Source organism: Scyliorhinus canicula, chromosome 10, assembly GCF_902713615.1.
Source record: "Scyliorhinus canicula chromosome 10, sScyCan1.1, whole genome shotgun sequence".
NCBI classification, from domain to species: domain Eukaryota; kingdom Metazoa; phylum Chordata; class Chondrichthyes; order Carcharhiniformes; family Scyliorhinidae; genus Scyliorhinus; species Scyliorhinus canicula.
The window spans coordinates 156,719,234-156,735,758 of record NC_052155.1 but is presented as its reverse complement, the minus strand read 5'-3'; positions in this window follow the sequence as shown (position 1 = coordinate 156,735,758).

Sequence of the window (16,525 nt, the reverse complement as noted above, 5' to 3'; positions counted from 1 at the left end):
AGAGACACGGCAGCAGTTCTGCGCATGCACCAGAACACCCCGGCGGTTCTGCACATGCGCCAACGCACGCCCGTCCACGGCGGCTCTTCAGCGTTGGTTGGCGCAACGCCAACCCCTCCGCCGCCGGCCTAGCCCCATGAAATGTGGAGGATTCCGCAACTTCCAGACGGCCTGACGCCGGAGTGCCACCTAAGGCAACCCCCTCCCCCACTCCAGTAGTGGAGGGTCCACAAGCAAATAACAGGTCCCCTCTGACACTGCAATACCCGCCATTGAGGGGAACAGAAAATCACATCTACATCTTTTCTCCCTTGTAATTAAACAACTTGCTTTCAATTAAATCATCCAAAACAACATATATACTTCAAGTTATTTCTTAAGCGTTACCTTTATCTCTTTTCTCTAAGTACAGAAATGGTTTATGATATAGAAATGTCAGTTTGAACTGTAATAAGATCTATGATTCTGATGTTGTGCTTCTGTATGATCAACGTGATAGGAAAAGGAAATGTATCCTCATAGTCAAAGTCTTTGAAATATCCTGGTCTGGTCACTATCATAGAATCACAGCACAGAAGAGGAGGCCCTTTCGCCCATCGAGTCTGCACTGACGCATGACCTGTCTATCTAATCCCATTTGCCAGGACTTGACCCATAGCCTTGAATGTTAAGTGCTCATCTAGATATTTTTAAAATTATGTGAGGCAACCCGTTTCTACCACCCTCCCAGGCAGTGCATTCCAGACCGTCACCACCCTCTGGTGAAAAGGTTTTTCCTCAAACCCTAAACCTTCTGCCCCTCACCTTGAACTTGTGTCCCCTCGTAACTGACTCTTTAACTATGGGAACAGCTGCTCCCATCCACCCAGTCCATGCTCCTCATAATCTCGTACACCTCAATCAGGTCACCCCTCAGTCTTCTCTGCTACAGCAAAGACAACCCAAGCCTATACAACCTCTCTTCATAACTTAAATGTTCCATCCCAGGCAACACCCTGGTGAATCACCTCTGCACCCCCTCCAGTGTAATCACATCCTTCCTATAATGTGCTGACCAGAATAGCGCACAGTACTCCAGCTGTGGCCTCGCCAAAGTTCAATATAACTCCGACATGACCTCCCTCCTTTTGTAATTTGTACTTCTACCTTCAGAGATCTATGGACAAACATGCCAAGGTCCCTTTGTTCCTCAGAACTTCCCAATGTAATTTCATTCATTGAATGCTTCCTTGCCATATTACTCATCAAAGTGTATCACCTCACACTTTTCAGGCTTAAATTGGATCAGCCAGTTTTCTGCCCATTTGACCATCCCGCCTATATCTTCCTGTACCGCAAGACACTCAACCTCACTATTAACCACCCAGCCAATCTTTCTGTTATCCACAAACTTATTAATCCTACCCCCCCCCCCCCCCCCCCCCCCACACACACACACACACACACACACTTAGTCAACTATGTTGTTTATATAAATGACAAACAAGAGGTTGAATAAACTCGGTTTGTTCTCACGGCAAAGACAGAGGTTGAGGGGTAACCTGATAGAGGTCTACAAAATTATGAGGGTCATAGACAGAGTGGATAGTCAGAGGCTTTTTCCCAGGGTAGAGGGGTCAATTACTAGGGGGCATAGGTTTAAGGGGCGAGGGGCAAGGTTTAGAGGAGATGTACAAGGCAAGTATTTTACACAGAGGGTAGTGGTTGCCTGGAACTCGCTGATGGAGGAGGAGGTTGAAGCAGGGAAGATAGTGACGTTAAGGGGTGTCTTGACAAATTCATGAATAGGATGGGAATAGAGGGAAACGGACCCCGGAAGTGTAGAAGATTTTAGGTGAGAGGGCAGCATGGTCGGCGCAGGCTTGGAGGGCCAAAGGGCCTGTTCCTGTGCTGTATTTTTCTTTGATCTTTGTACTAATGGGGGACCCAGCACAGATCACTGTGGTACACCACTGGTCACTGGCTTCCAGTCACTAAAGCAGTCGTCTGTCATCACATTCTGTCTCCTACAGCTAAGCCAATTTTGAATCGACCTTATCAGGTTACCCTGTAAGCCATGTGCATTTACCTTCTTTATGAGTCTCCCATGTCTCCCATAAGGCAGCACGGTAGCATGGTGGTTAGCATAAATGCTTCACAGCTCCAGGGTCCCAGGTTCGATTCCCGGCTGGGTCACTGTCTGTGTGGAGTCTGCACGTCCTCCCCGTGTGTGCGTGGGTTTCCTCCGGGTGCTCCGGTTTCCTCCCACAGTCCAAAGATGTGCGGGTTAGGTGGATTGGCCATGCTAAATTGCCCGTAGTGTCCTAAAAAATAAGGTTAAGAGGGGGGGTTGTTGGGTTACGGGTTTAGGGTGGATACGTGGGTTTGAGTAGGGTGATCATTGCTCGGCACAACATCGAGGGCCGAAGGGCCTGTTCTGTGCTGTACTGTTCTATGTTCTATGTGGGACCTTGTCAATAGCTTTGCTGAAATCCATGTAAACTACATCAACTGCACTACCCTCATCTACACACTTGGTCACATGCTCACAGTCCAATCAAATTTGTTAAGCATGGTCTCCCTTTGAAGAAGCCATGCTGACTATTCCTGATCATTCCTTGCCTCTCCAAGTGGAGATAGATTCTCTCCTTCAGAATTTCTCCAATAGTTTCCTAACCACTGACATGAGATTCATTGATCTGTAGTTCCCTGGCTTATTTCGACAACCTTTCTTAAATAGTGGGACCACATTAGCTGTTCTCCAGTCCTCTTGCACCTCCCCTGAAGCTAGAGAGGAATTAACTCTCCTCCCTCGCTTTCCACATCCCGGGACACAATTCATCCGGACCTGGCTATTTGTCTACTTTTAAGCCTGCCAACACCTCCAAAGCTTGTGACTCCCTATGAAAATTTGCTCAAGGACCTCACCGTCTCTCTCCCCGAGTTCCATAGCTACCTCCTCATTCTTGTGGGTGAAGACAAGTCTGAAGTATTCATTCAACACCCTACCAATGTCCTCTGGCTCCACCCACAGATTTTCCTGTTGGTCCCTAATGAGCCCTACTCTTTTCCTTATTATCCTCTTCCCATTGATGTACGTGTAGAATATCTTGGGTTTTTCCCTATTTTTACCAGCCAGAGCTTTATTATATCCCCCCCCAACCCCTTTGCTCTCTTAATTGCTTTCTTAAACTCCATCCTGCACTTTCTGTACTCCATTAATGTCTCCGTTGATTTGCTCCCCTTGTATTTGCTAAAAGCCTCTCTTTTCCTTCTCATCGTATCCTGAATGTCTCTGGCCATCCATGGTTTTCTGGGCTTGTTACACCTTCCTATTACCCTGGAGGGAACATGTTGGGCATGTACCCTCCCCATTTCCTTTTTGAACGCCCCCACTGCTCTTCTGTACATTTCCCCACAAGTAACTCTTTCGAGTCCACCTTGGCCACATCCTGCCTTATTTTACTAAAATCCGCTCTCCCACAATCCACAACCTTTTTTTGCATCTTGTCCATTTCTTTGTCTATAACAAACTTATATTTTACCATGTTGTGGTCGCTATCACCAAAATACTCCCCCGCCAACACATCAATCACCCGTCCAGCATCATTCCCCAGAATTAGGTCCAGCACTGCACCATCCCTTGTTGGACCCTCTATATATTGAACTGAAAGGTTCTCCTGTATGCATTTTAAGAACTCCACTCCATCTAAGCCCTCAACACAGTGACTATCCCAATTAATGCTGGGAAAGTTGAAATCACCTAATATAATTATCCTATTATTATTTTTACACACCTCTGTGAATTGTGCATAAATTTGCTCCTTGATTTCCCGCTCACTATCTGGGGGTCTATGACAAACAACGCCTGGAGCCGATTCTGATTTATTGATTCTCCGTCCCACGAGGAAATGCGCTTTGAGCATCCCGGGATGGAGAATTCACCAATAGAATCCCTACAGTACGGAAGGAAGTCATTCGGCCCATCGAATCTGCACCGACTCTCTGAAAGAGCACTCTACTCAGATCCACTCCCCCACCCTATCCCTGTAACCTCAACCCAGTAACCTGGACAGAAAAGGGCAATTTTATCCACCTGACTCCAGTCCAACGCCGGCATCTCCACATGATGTCCACGTATTTGAACTGTGGGAGGAAACCGGAGCACCTGGAGAAAACCCACAAAGAAACGGGGAGAACACACAAACTCCACACAGTCATCTAAGGCAGGAATTGCACCCGGGTCCCTGGCGCTGTGAGGCAGCAGAGCTAACCACTGTGCCACCGTGCCGCCCCTTTGCACTGGCATTCTTGTTAATAGATAGTGACAAATTAAGAATGATCAGTCGGATTTGCAAGTTCCGCCCTATCAGAAGTTAAGCTGCTGTCTTTCCGGTGAAATAGTGTGAGATGATTCAATATGTGCGAAACAGGATGTGAATGGATTGTTTAAATATTTTCCACTCTGACTTAATCATCCTGTTGAATTGCTCTGCATCACCATTCGATTGTGGATCAGAGCACGATGCCAGATGACAATCAACTCCACAACCTGCTAGGAAGTCCATGAACTGATCGGAAACAAATGGCAGTCCATTGTCTGTAGTGATTGCCTCTATAAAAATAAAATAGGAAACAGGATTTGACAAACAACTGGTCTCGAATGTCAATGTCTGAAGTGGTTGTCACAGAATTTGTTGTCGTGATTTACGGCCATTTGTTCTGCAGATCATGAACAAGCATAAAACGATGAATTCCAGGGGCTGCACCTCTCCAAAAGTATCAACTTGGAGTTGTCTCCATATTTCTGTTGGCCAAGGGGTCAGTTGTGGAGGTGTGGGACACAATTTAACTGTTTTCTCACTGAGTGATCTGCAGTTTCTAATTAATTCTTCTTTACACCAGACTGCTTCACAAAATCAGTGCTTCACCTTCACAATGGGCACAATATAATACACATTGCTGCAGCACTTTTGGGATAACTGCTCGAGTTCCACAGGCAATGCATTCATCATGGAACAATACATGTTCACAGAGTGCTCTGTAACATGGCATCAGCTCTCCCCCATTCACCAAGCCACTCGGTGAGGTCCTGTCTTACTTTCTGCAGATCCTGCCTCCAAATCTTCTCACTGCTGTAGCTGTATAGACTTTAGTTAGGCAACATTTAGAATGTAGTGTTCAATTCTGGTTGCCGCATTACAAGAAGGACGTGGAGGCTTTGGAGAGGGTACAGAAGAGGTTTACCAGGATGTCGCCTGGTACGGAGGGCGTTAGCTATGAGGAGAGGTTGGATGAAGTTGGTTTGTTCTCACTGGAACGACGGAGGTTGAGGGGCGACCTGATGGAAGTTTATAAAATTATGAGTGACATGGACAGAGTGGATAGTCAGAAGCTTTTTCCCAGGGTGGATGAGTCAATTACTATGGGACGAACGTTTAAGGTTCAAGGGGCAAAGTTTAGAGGAGATGTGCGAGGGAAGCTTTTTTACACAGAGGATAGTGGGTGCCTGGAACTCGCTGCCGGAGGAGGTGGTGGAAGCAGGTATGAAGTTGCATTTAAGGGGCGTTTTGACAAATACATGAATAAGATGGGAATAGAGGGATACGGACCTCAAAAGTGTAGACGGTTTTAGATTAGACAAGCAACATGGTCGGCGCAGGCTGAAGAGCCTGTTCCTGTTCTGTACTTTTCTTTGTTCTTTGTATAACCAGATTCAAGGTTATGCAAAATCATTGCAATCATGTCGTCTTCAAAGTTGCAATATTCTTCATTATCACTGGTGCTATCTGCGATAGTAGTATGGCTCAGCAAGTCAGCCACTCAAAGGTACACTGATGAAAGGGATTTGACCATCACTACAGAGGTCAATGACCTCTTCCTAATGTAGTTAAGAATGTAATCAGTGTTTGGTGATCAGTGCAGAGAGTGAACTTTCTATCGTAGAGTTGTATGTGCCAATGTTCACATGTATTGATGCAGGCTAGTTCTTCCTGCTGCCCAGTGTGTATATGTTCAGCTTCTGCCAATGGACATGATGTATAAGAGACTGGCCATTCACTTCCTTCATACACTCGACGTACAGCTCCAATTGCAGTCCCCAAAGTATCTGTTGTGACAAACATTTTCACTTGTAGGCTGAAATGTACAAAGACTGGGCGCAATTCTCCCACCTGGGGACTAAGACTGTTGGTGGGGCCAGGAACACTGAGTGTTTCCCACTGTGGATGCCAGCGGGAAAACACACCAAATCTTAAAGCCCTGACCTCATTCATTGTTCAACTGGGCATTTAGCATTATCTTCCATGGTGGGGCTGGCCTAATGGTTCATAGTGCAGGATAGGATGCTGGACTATGTTGAAATTAGCTCAACATCACTGACCCACAATTGAAGAAAGAAGGTGGGCCTATTGACAATGAAGACGGATCTCCAGGAATATTCTGAGGCTGGAAGATGGACCTCCTTGATGACACCGAATCTGGAAGATTCACCTGGGTTCGGTGTCTAAGGTTGCCTGCGGCATCCATCCTGAATTCAAGAGCCAGCCCAGAAGTGTGCATTTGTTCCTGTTGATCATCAAGTTGTGTTGTTTGAGTCGAGCGTGCATGACTGATAATCACTGATTGTGCTCTGTGTTCCCTTCTAAGGACAACAATGTCATCAAGTAGGTTGAACATCCCTTCAATATCTGACAAGACTGAAGAAATTACCCACTGGAATGAACTAGGAGCTGAACATAGGCAATACGGATAAAAACAGAAAATGCTGGAAAACTTCAGCAGGTTCTTGCAACTTCTGTGGAGAGATGAACAGAGTTAACATTTCGACTGCAATCTGACTCTTCTTCAGAGCTCCAGATCCATAGTCGATAGTGAATTCTGGGATACAAAACTCACCTCCGTGAATAACAAAAGCTGTAAAATGTTAGCTTTTCTCTTCTGGAGCACCGTTTTCCTTATCCTGGCCGTGATCAGCCTGTCCACCCCTCCAAAGAATGACTTTGGCAAAAATACCGGCAGACACTGGAACAGAAACAAGAGCCTTGGCAGAATGTTCATTTTTACTGCCTGCACCTGGCCTGCCAACGACAAGGGGAGACTATCCCATCGGCCCAAGACCTCCTTCATCCTCCCCACCAGGCTCGTGAAAATAAGTTTATGAAGTCGCACCCAGTCTTGCAACCTCAAATACCTCAAATGCGTTGTGGTTCTGACAGTTTTGCAGTAATTGGGTCATATTTCCCTTAATCATCTAAGTTCATTGAAATCTTGGATCTTCTTTGTCTTTTCAGTCGTTGATGTAACAGTCGATGCTACAGCTGTGACAGTTTTCCCAGGAGTTGAAGGTCATTCCGCCTTAGAAGCTCCTTCCCAGAGGCCTTCGAGGGAACAACAAGTTCCTCGGATATCCCTGAATTCTTTTCTTCTGGCCACAGAGGGTCCAAAGGCCGATTCACTTCCGTCTTCTCTTTTGGATCAGTCCTTCATTCACAGTCTTCATTGTCGTTGCAGTTCAGTCATCCTTAAACCTACACGTAGCTTCCCAGCTATGCTGGAAGCCACATTGCTGAAGTGTTGTCCTATTTTGCAAATGGCGATACCTTACAGATGCAGAAGAAAGCTCTCAAGTCTCCAAATTATCTTCCCTAAGGGCCGAGAATACTGAGGGAGATTGAATTCCTCACGATTGTGACTTGGGGAAGAATACAGTAGGGATTCGAGTGGCCAGAATCTGTACTTGTAAAATCAGAGTTACAGAAATATAATGTAAATTGTTAAAGATATAGGACCTTGGAGGGGAAGAATCAAATCTCGGCAGGTAGGGACCGAAGGTCAGGAGGGGTGGAGGTCGCATTTCTTTTTTACAAATATTTTCCAATTAAGGGGCAATTTAGTGTGGCCAATCCACCTACCCTGCACATCTTTGGATTGTGGGGGTGAGATCCACAGAGACACGGGGAGTATGTGCAAACTCCACATGGACAGTGACCCGGGACCGGGATTGAACCAGGGTCCTTGTGGCCGTGAGGCAGTAGTGCTAATGACTGCGCCACTGTGACTTCCGGAGGTCGGATTTCTGGGGTGGGGTGGGTAGGTCAGAGAATGGATGGTGGTCAGACATCAGGGCTGAAAACCCCCACATACCCTACATCCGAGTCAGGGGCGCTTAGAAGTTAAAGCCCGTCGTTTCATGTTGTTAAAAAGTAAGATAGCATACTTGAGGGGGTGGGGAGGTTTAGTGTAAGAGGTTAACAGATAGGATATGCTAATGTATGGCATAAATGATGTTATGTCACTGACATCAGGCAGTCATGTGTTAGACTCTCTCCCTCTGTCACCTGTTTCGAAGCAGGACTCATGAACAAGAATTAAGAAAAAACCAGAGTCTGTCTACAGTCTAATAACCAAGTGTCACATCTGGAGTCCAGAACAGAAGGACATATCTCACAACACTAACAAGGTCACCAGCTAACCCTCCAACTCCCTTGGGTGTCGGCCAAACACCTGTGATTGATTTTAAAAAGAAACTTCTGTGGCAGATGTTACAACTGTTAGAAAATTTCCAAAGGGGTCCTGTACCCTGCTTCTCCAAAGAATTCCACAAACTTTAGACTTTCTCCTAAAAACTGTGAAGCCCACAATTCCAATTTCATATTCCTTGCTCGCGAAGGTAGCTGTCATTTTATCTGTGCAGCTGCCTCAGTTCTAGTGCATCTACAATACTAGCAGCCACCAGACCAGGTGGAAAAGTGTCTAAATATATCTTACTGTTATGCCACCCTGGGGAAGTGTGCGGTCAATGCCAGCCCCGCATGCCCCAGAGTCAAAACACAAGTGATTTAACTAATAATTCTTGTGAGAATCCCCAAAACCTTTGGTCCCAATATTTACAGTCACCAGGTTTGTAAGTTGAAACACAATTACTGTTTATTTATATCTAGAACAAAATGAACTATACAGAAAACACAGCTGCTTAATGTTGAGCTAATACCAGACTCCTCTTTAACTTCGCCACCTCCTACCCACATATACAAGACAGACAAACACAGAAGGGGTGGGAGAGGTGGAAAAATAATAAGGATTCAGGTGAAAAGAGAAGAGCCCTTGCTTCAGATGATGAGTCCTTTAGAGCAGTGCTTCTCAAAGTGTGGTACGCGTACCGGTGCCGGTACGCGAGCCATCGTCTGCCTGTACGTGGAGTATTTCCAGAAAAGAAAGAGACAATAATCCTGGATTGGCTTTTTTCGCTCACCGGTCCCTGGCACATTGAAAAAAAAACTGCCGGTCCGCCACATCAGATAGTTTGAGAAGCACTGCTTTAGAGCATTTCCTTCACAGTAATGAGTGCGGTTTAAAGTCTCTGGAGTGCAGCATGTAATAATCTTCTTTGCCGCTCATCAGTGTAGCTTTTCCAGGATTGGCCTCCGGCTTCATACCAGCATGTTCTTAGCGAGTGTTATCAGCTGCTGATCTTTTCTTGCACATCAGTCTCTTTTTTGTACAGAGAGGGAGTAATCAGATTCTGGATTGTACTTCACACCAGACTTTCTGTTGGAGAGAGTGAGTTATCAGATTCTCACAGTGGCCGTTTGGTGAGAATTCACTGGATATTCCTGGAGTGAGTTAGTTAGATTCTTCCATACAGCTTTAATTGGAGCCTCATGGCTCTGAGAAACATTCCAGTGAGGTAATATCCAATCACCGCCTGTTACCAGACAGGGCACAGCCTCCTGGGCCCATTCATTGGTCACCAGCCGCATCAATCAATCTGAGTCATTACTGATGTCAGTCTAAAACAGCACAGCCTTAATTAAAGGCACAGGCCATTTACAAACCGCTTTGTCTTAAAGATACAGGCTGTATTAAAGTCACAGCTCATCCATGGTAATAGCTAAAATAAAATAAAGGGGAAAGAAGGGAATGAACATTGAACAAATAGGAAGGACCCTTATACACACCTATGAAAGCAGGACAAATCCAATCCACCCAATTAACAGCCACATTGGATTATTCTTGATCATCAGCAAAGTGAGGAAAAACCTCATCGACAGTACAACCAAATGGCACTTACTCAGCAATAACCTGGTCCCCAATGATCAGTTCCATCAGGACCATTCAGCTCCAAAGTCCATTAATGCCTTGGTAGAAGACACAAGACAGACAAAAGAGCTGAATTTCAGAGGTGAGGTGAGATGAGAGCGACTGCCTTTGCTATGATCTAACAGCACTTCATACTTCAAGTTCTCGTTGGAAGGTGAAGGATGTGGTAACCAGGCAAGACTGTATTTCCAGCTTTTTCTGTGTTTATTTCAGATTTACAGGATCTGCAGTATTTTTCTTTTGAAATAGGAACGCCAAATGTCCTAATTAACCTTTTGTGTGGAATCACCATTATTATGCTATCTAGATGATGTTACTCCCAATCTCACTTTTTAAACAAACTTTTCTCTCCAAGGGCGCGATTTAATGGCTACATTGCACCCGAAAAGCAGCTTGTCACGGCACAGCGTGGCTGATAGAAGCCAGGAGACTCCGCTCCTGGGATCTACCCAGCTCGCAACACGTCGTGAGATCCAGCACGATCTTGTGAGACGCTGTGATGTAAATCCAGCCCATTGTGGGTGGAATCAATTTTGAGCAATCTGCATATTAAAGCAAGACAGCTAGTCTCACTTTAATGTGCAGATTAACAAGTTACCCGAGGCGTGGGATCTGGCTCCTTTGCTTCAGAGGTCTTGGGTGAATGTTGTTCAGCATAGGTCTCCACAAATGGGGACCAGACAGAATGGCACTTGAGGGGGTCTCCCAGGGGACTGAAGGCCCCCAGTGCATGCCCTTTGTGCAGGGTGGTAACATGGGAAGCCTGGCATTGTCAGCCTGGCATTGTCACCTGGGTGCAAGGTTGGCACTAAGGTGCTCAGGTGGCATTGCAAGCTGGCGGGGATGATGCTAGGTTGGCACTGTTAAACTGGCATATTTTGTGTGGGTGCGATTGGGCTGGGTGTACCCTGTGTGGGTGTTGGGGGAGGTCGGGGGTCACTTCGGGGGCCTCGGAGATCAGAACATCATTTAAAAATGGTGTCCCGATCTCTCGCTACACTGGGGAGTTCCGGCGAGCAGAGCCCCTCAGTGTACAAAACAGGGCTATGAGCAGCCTCAGCCGCATGTTCCCTCTTGAGGCCCCTTATCAAACATGAGTTGCGGTTTATAGCCATGTGTTTAGCACCGGGAAACAGGCGGTTAAATGTGCTCGCTATGGGACTTTGTTCCCATTTGGTGAAATCGCACCCCATGTTTTGAGGCATTGCAGTAAATCTCTGGGAATGTGGTGGATCCAGGCAGCTGACACTTTGACCACATTTTGCAGAATCCACATATCATTTGCTTCAACTGCCAACTCATATGTATTGATTCAGCACATTTATCTATACGTTTACAGGATATGGCTTCGCTGGCTACGCCAGCATTTATTGCCATCCCTAATTGCGCTTGAGAAGGTGGTGGTGAGCTGCCTTCTTGAACCGCTGCAATCCCTGTGGTGTAGGCACACCTACAGTGCAGTTGGGAGGGAGTTTCAATATTTCGACTAAGCCGACAATGAAAGAACGGCAATATAAATATGCGTGTGCCTGTGCGTGTGTGTGGAATAGTTGGGGTCTTCATAGTCGCAAAGTAATGCAAACAATTGCAAAAATAATTAAATGGGGGCGGCCTGTAGGGAAATAACTCAATTTATGCTGCTTAAGTGGAGCTATTTTTGTTATTGAATGAGCTCTCTTTTATGAAGCATCCACGAGCTGGTTTCCATTAAAAAAAATTAAACATTCAAAATAGTTTTTAGTGAGTACTAAATCCAATCCTAATATCAACTGAAAATGACTTGGAGCTTCCCAGCGGATTCTTAACTTCTCTGTTGGATGGCAGTGTTATATTACTGAGCTGGGGGTGCACTTCCTGTAATTCAAAGCATCTTCATCATTTGCTCCACTTTTAATTTACAAATTTTGTTAAATGACAGCACAGCAGCCTAAACACGCTTGTGGACTCATGTTACATTTCATATTTGATGGTGTGTTTTATGAGTTAAAGAACTTCCTTTTTGACTTTATTTCAATCCTGAGGACCTGGAAATATAATATTCACCAAATGCTTCTTTTGTTCTCTCAATTGGATTATTAAAAATCCTTCACCATGATTGCAGCCAGATGGGAGGATTTGAGTTAGGGCCGATTTACTGACATGCTGATAGCACTCTTACTGGAGTCTTCTTGCTGAAGAGTTTCAAATGGACATTGCAGAGATTCTTACTGAAAAGTAATGCAACAGTTCAGGGGCATACGTTTTTTGCCCAAAGGAACAATAAACACATCAGTGGGGGAAAGGGAGTCACTGAAAGATGAGGAGAAGTTTAGAAAGGAAGTTATTCTTTTGTGCACCGTTTGTAGTTCCATTATAAACATTACTTGTGGTGATTTGAAGTGATTGTCCATGTTCTTGCCCCCTGCGCAGGGTGGCACTCTGGCACTGATGGTACCAGCCAGATACTGCCAAGATGCCAAGGTGGCACTGCCATCTGTAGGGACACTGCCAGGGTGCCATGCTGGCAGTGCCAAGCTAGAATTGTTTGCACGGCGGTGATGGGGCCCGGGGGTGCCTGTGCATGTGAGGTGAGGTGCAGGGTGGGGGGGTACGTGCACCCCCTTATAGGTGAGTTGGGGCTTTGAGGGGGTTCATGGGTCATGTTCAGATGCCATTCAGGAGATCAGGACGCCATTTATCTCTCCCTGCACTGACGAGTTTCGGCGAACTGGGCTCCTCAGTACAGGAAACATGACTAAGTCTGACCTTGGCCGCGCGTTCCCCTCTGAGGCCCCGTATCTAACCGGAGTCGCATTAGATAGCGTTGTGTTTCTGGGTGCTACGAGCGCCGGGAAACATGCGGCTAAACAGGCTCACATTTGGAACATAGCTCCCATTTGATTCAATCGCGCCCATAGAGACCAGAGCAGCCGTGGGGCTGTTGGCCTCTGTACAGCTTTTCTTATTAATAAATACCTTTTGTGTTTCTAATGAAGTCTGTTAACATGCATCATTACATTTCTATAAATGGATGCCTAGATTTCGATGCAATTAATAATCTTAGAAACGCATCCCTTTTTAGTAAAGACTAGCCTTGTTAGTTTATTTATATGTTGATCTAAATTATGTAAATAATATAGAGGTTAAGTGTAATGTGTTAAACGCTTGACTTATAATGTAGCAAAGAAAATTAAAATAAAAGTGCTGGAAGTAAGAAGCAACTCCTGTTTGAACGTTTACCACCGAAAGACGATATAGGAGTAAGTTACCTGGGAAGGAACCCGACAACATATGTATGCATCCATTGAGTAATCCAGATATGGAAACAGCACCTCAGGCATATGCAGAATATCTCTGGCATTAATAATGTTAGATTTTTTGATCTGGGAAAACGTGGCAGAACTTTCACTGTCTCTTTTTTTTTAAATAAGTTTTATTGAAACCCCCCCCCCGGGTTGCTGCTGCTATTGACCAAGTTACCTATCTTTGAGCCAGGAAGTCCAGAAAAGGCTGCCAACATTTATAGAACCCTTGTATTGATCCACTCAGGGCAAATTTGACCCTCTCCAATTTTATAAATCCCGCCATATCACTGATCCAGGCCTCCACCCTTGGGGGCCTCGCATCCTTCCACTGCATCAAAATCCTCCACCGGGCTACTAGGGACGCAAAGGCCAGGACACCGGCCTCTTTTGCCTCCTGCACTCCCGGCTCCACCGCAACTCCAAAAATCGCGAGTCCCCAGCCTGGTTTTACCCTGGATCCAGCCACCCTCGACACCGTCCCCGCCACCCCCTTCCAGAATTCTTCCAGTGCCGGGCATTCCAGAACATATGGGCATGATTCGCTGGACTCCCCGAACACCTGGTGCACCTGTCCTCACCCCCAAAGAACCTACTCATGCTAGTCCCGGACATGTGGGCCCGGTGCAGCACCTTGAATTGGATGAGACTAAGCCTCGCACATGAAGAGGAAGAGTTGACTCTCTCCAAGGCATCCGCCCAAGTCCCGTCCTCTATCTGCTCCACAAGTTCCTCCTCCCATTTAGCCTTCAGCTCCTCCACTGACGACTCCTCCACCTCCTGCATTACCTTATAAATGACAGACACCTTCCCCTCTCCGACCCACCCCCCCGAAAGCACTCTGTCCATCACCCCCCCCCCCCCCCCCCCCCCCCCCCCCCCCCCGCGAGGGCAGCAAAGGGAACTCCTCTACCTGTCGCCTAGCAAACGCCTTTACCTGCAAGTATCTGAACATGTTCCCTTCGGGGAGCCCAAATTTATCTTCCAGTTCCCCCAGGCCCGCAAACCTCCCGCCAGTTTACTGATGCCTACCCTTTGCCACCCCTTAAACCCCCCATCAGTGTTCCCCGGGATGAACCGATGATTTCCACCTAATGGAGCCTCCATCGATCCCCCTATTTCTCCCCTATGCCGTCTCCACTGTCCCCAGATTCTTAGGGTCGCCGCCACCACCGGGCTCGTGGTATACCTCTTAGGGGAGACCGGCAACGGCGCCGTTACCATGGCACTCAGGCTCGTACCTCTGCAAGACGCCATCTCCATTCTTTTCCCCGCCGCCCCCCCCCCCCCCCCCATCACCCATTTACGCATCATTGACACATTGGCCGCCCAATAGTACCCCAAAAGGTTGGGCAGCGCCAGCCCGCCTCTATCCCTCCCTCGCTCCAGGAAAACCCTCTTCACTCTCGGAGTCCCATGTGCCCACAAGAAGCTCAAAATACTGCTAGTCACCCTCCTAAAGAAAGCCATGGGGATGAAGATGGGCAGGCACTGAAAGAGGAACAATAACCTCGGAAGCACCGTCATTTTGACGGACTGCACCCTCCCCGCCAACGCCAATGGCAGCATGTCCCACCTTTTGAACTCTTCCTCCATCAGATCTACAAGTCTGGTGAAATTATGCTTGTGAAGAGTCCCCCAGTCCCTGGCCACCTGCACCCCCAGGTACCTAAAACTCTCCCCTGCCCTCCTAAGCGGGAGCCTACCAATTCCTTCCTCCTGGTCCCCAGGGTGCACCACAAACACCTCACTCTTGCCTAGATTTAGTTTATAGCCTGAAAAGGTCCCAAACTCAGCTAGCAGCTCCATCATCCCCGGCATCCCTCCCACCGGGTCCGCCACGTACAGTAGCAGGTCATCGGCATACAACGACACCCTATGTTCCTCCCCACCTCGCACCAAACCCCTCCACCTCCCTGAATCCCTCAACGCCATCGCCAACGGCTCGATTGCCAATGCAAACAACAAGGGGGAAACCCTGCCTGGTCCCTCGGTAAAGCCGGAAGTACTCCAACCTCCTCCCATTCGTGGCCACACACGCCATCGGGGCCTCATATAGCAGCCTCACCCATCTAATAAACCCTTCCCCAAATCCAAACCTCCCCAACACCTCCCATAAGTACCCCCACTCCACTCTATCGAAGGCCTTCTCCGCATCCAGCGCCACCACTATCTCAGCCTCCCCCTCAATCGCCGGCATCATAATGACATTCAGCAATCTCCGCACATTCGTGTTCAGCTGCCTTCCCTTCACAAAACCTGTTTGGTCCTTGTGTACAACCCCTAGCACACAGTCCTCTATCCTGGTGGCCAGGATTTTTGCCAGCACCTTGGCATCCACATTGAGGAGAGATATGGGCCTGTATGAACCACATTGCTGGGGGTCCTTGTCCCTCTTTAAGATTAACGGAATCAGCGCCCGCGACATCATCTGGGGCAAAGTCCCCCCTTCCCACGCCTCATTAAGTGTCCGCACCAACAAGGGGCCCACTAGGTCCACAAACTTTTTATAAAACTCCACCGGGAACCCATCCGGCCCCGGCGCCTTCCCTGACTGCATCTGCCCAATCCCCTTAACCAGCTCCTCCAGCTCAATCGGCGCACCCAACCCCTCCACCTGCTCCTCCTGCACCTTTGGGAAAGAAAGCCTGTCACGAAACCTCTCCATTCCCCTCCTCTCCACCGCTGGCTCCGACCAGTACAGTTCCCCGTAAAAGTCCTTGAAGACCTCATTCACCTCTACCCCCTTCCGCACCACATTCCCACTCTTGTCTCTCACTCCAGCAATTTGCCTAGCCACATCCCGCTTGCGGAGCTGATGAGCCAGCACCCTACTCGCCTTTTCACCATGTTCATACACTGCCCCTTGTGCGTTCCTCCACTGTGCCTCCGCCTTTCTAGTAGTCAGCAAATCAAATTTAGCCTGTAGGCTGCGCCTCTCTCCCAACAGTCCCTCCTCTGGTGCCTCCACGTACCTCCTATCTACCTCCAGCATCTTCCCCACCAGTCTATCCCTCTCACTCCTCTCGCTCCTCTCCCTGTGTGCTCGGATGGATATCAGCTCCCCACGAATCACTGCCTTCAGGGCTTCCCAGACCATCCCCACCTGGACCTCCCCCGTATCATTCACCTCGAGGTACCCCTCAATACTTGCCCGGACCCTC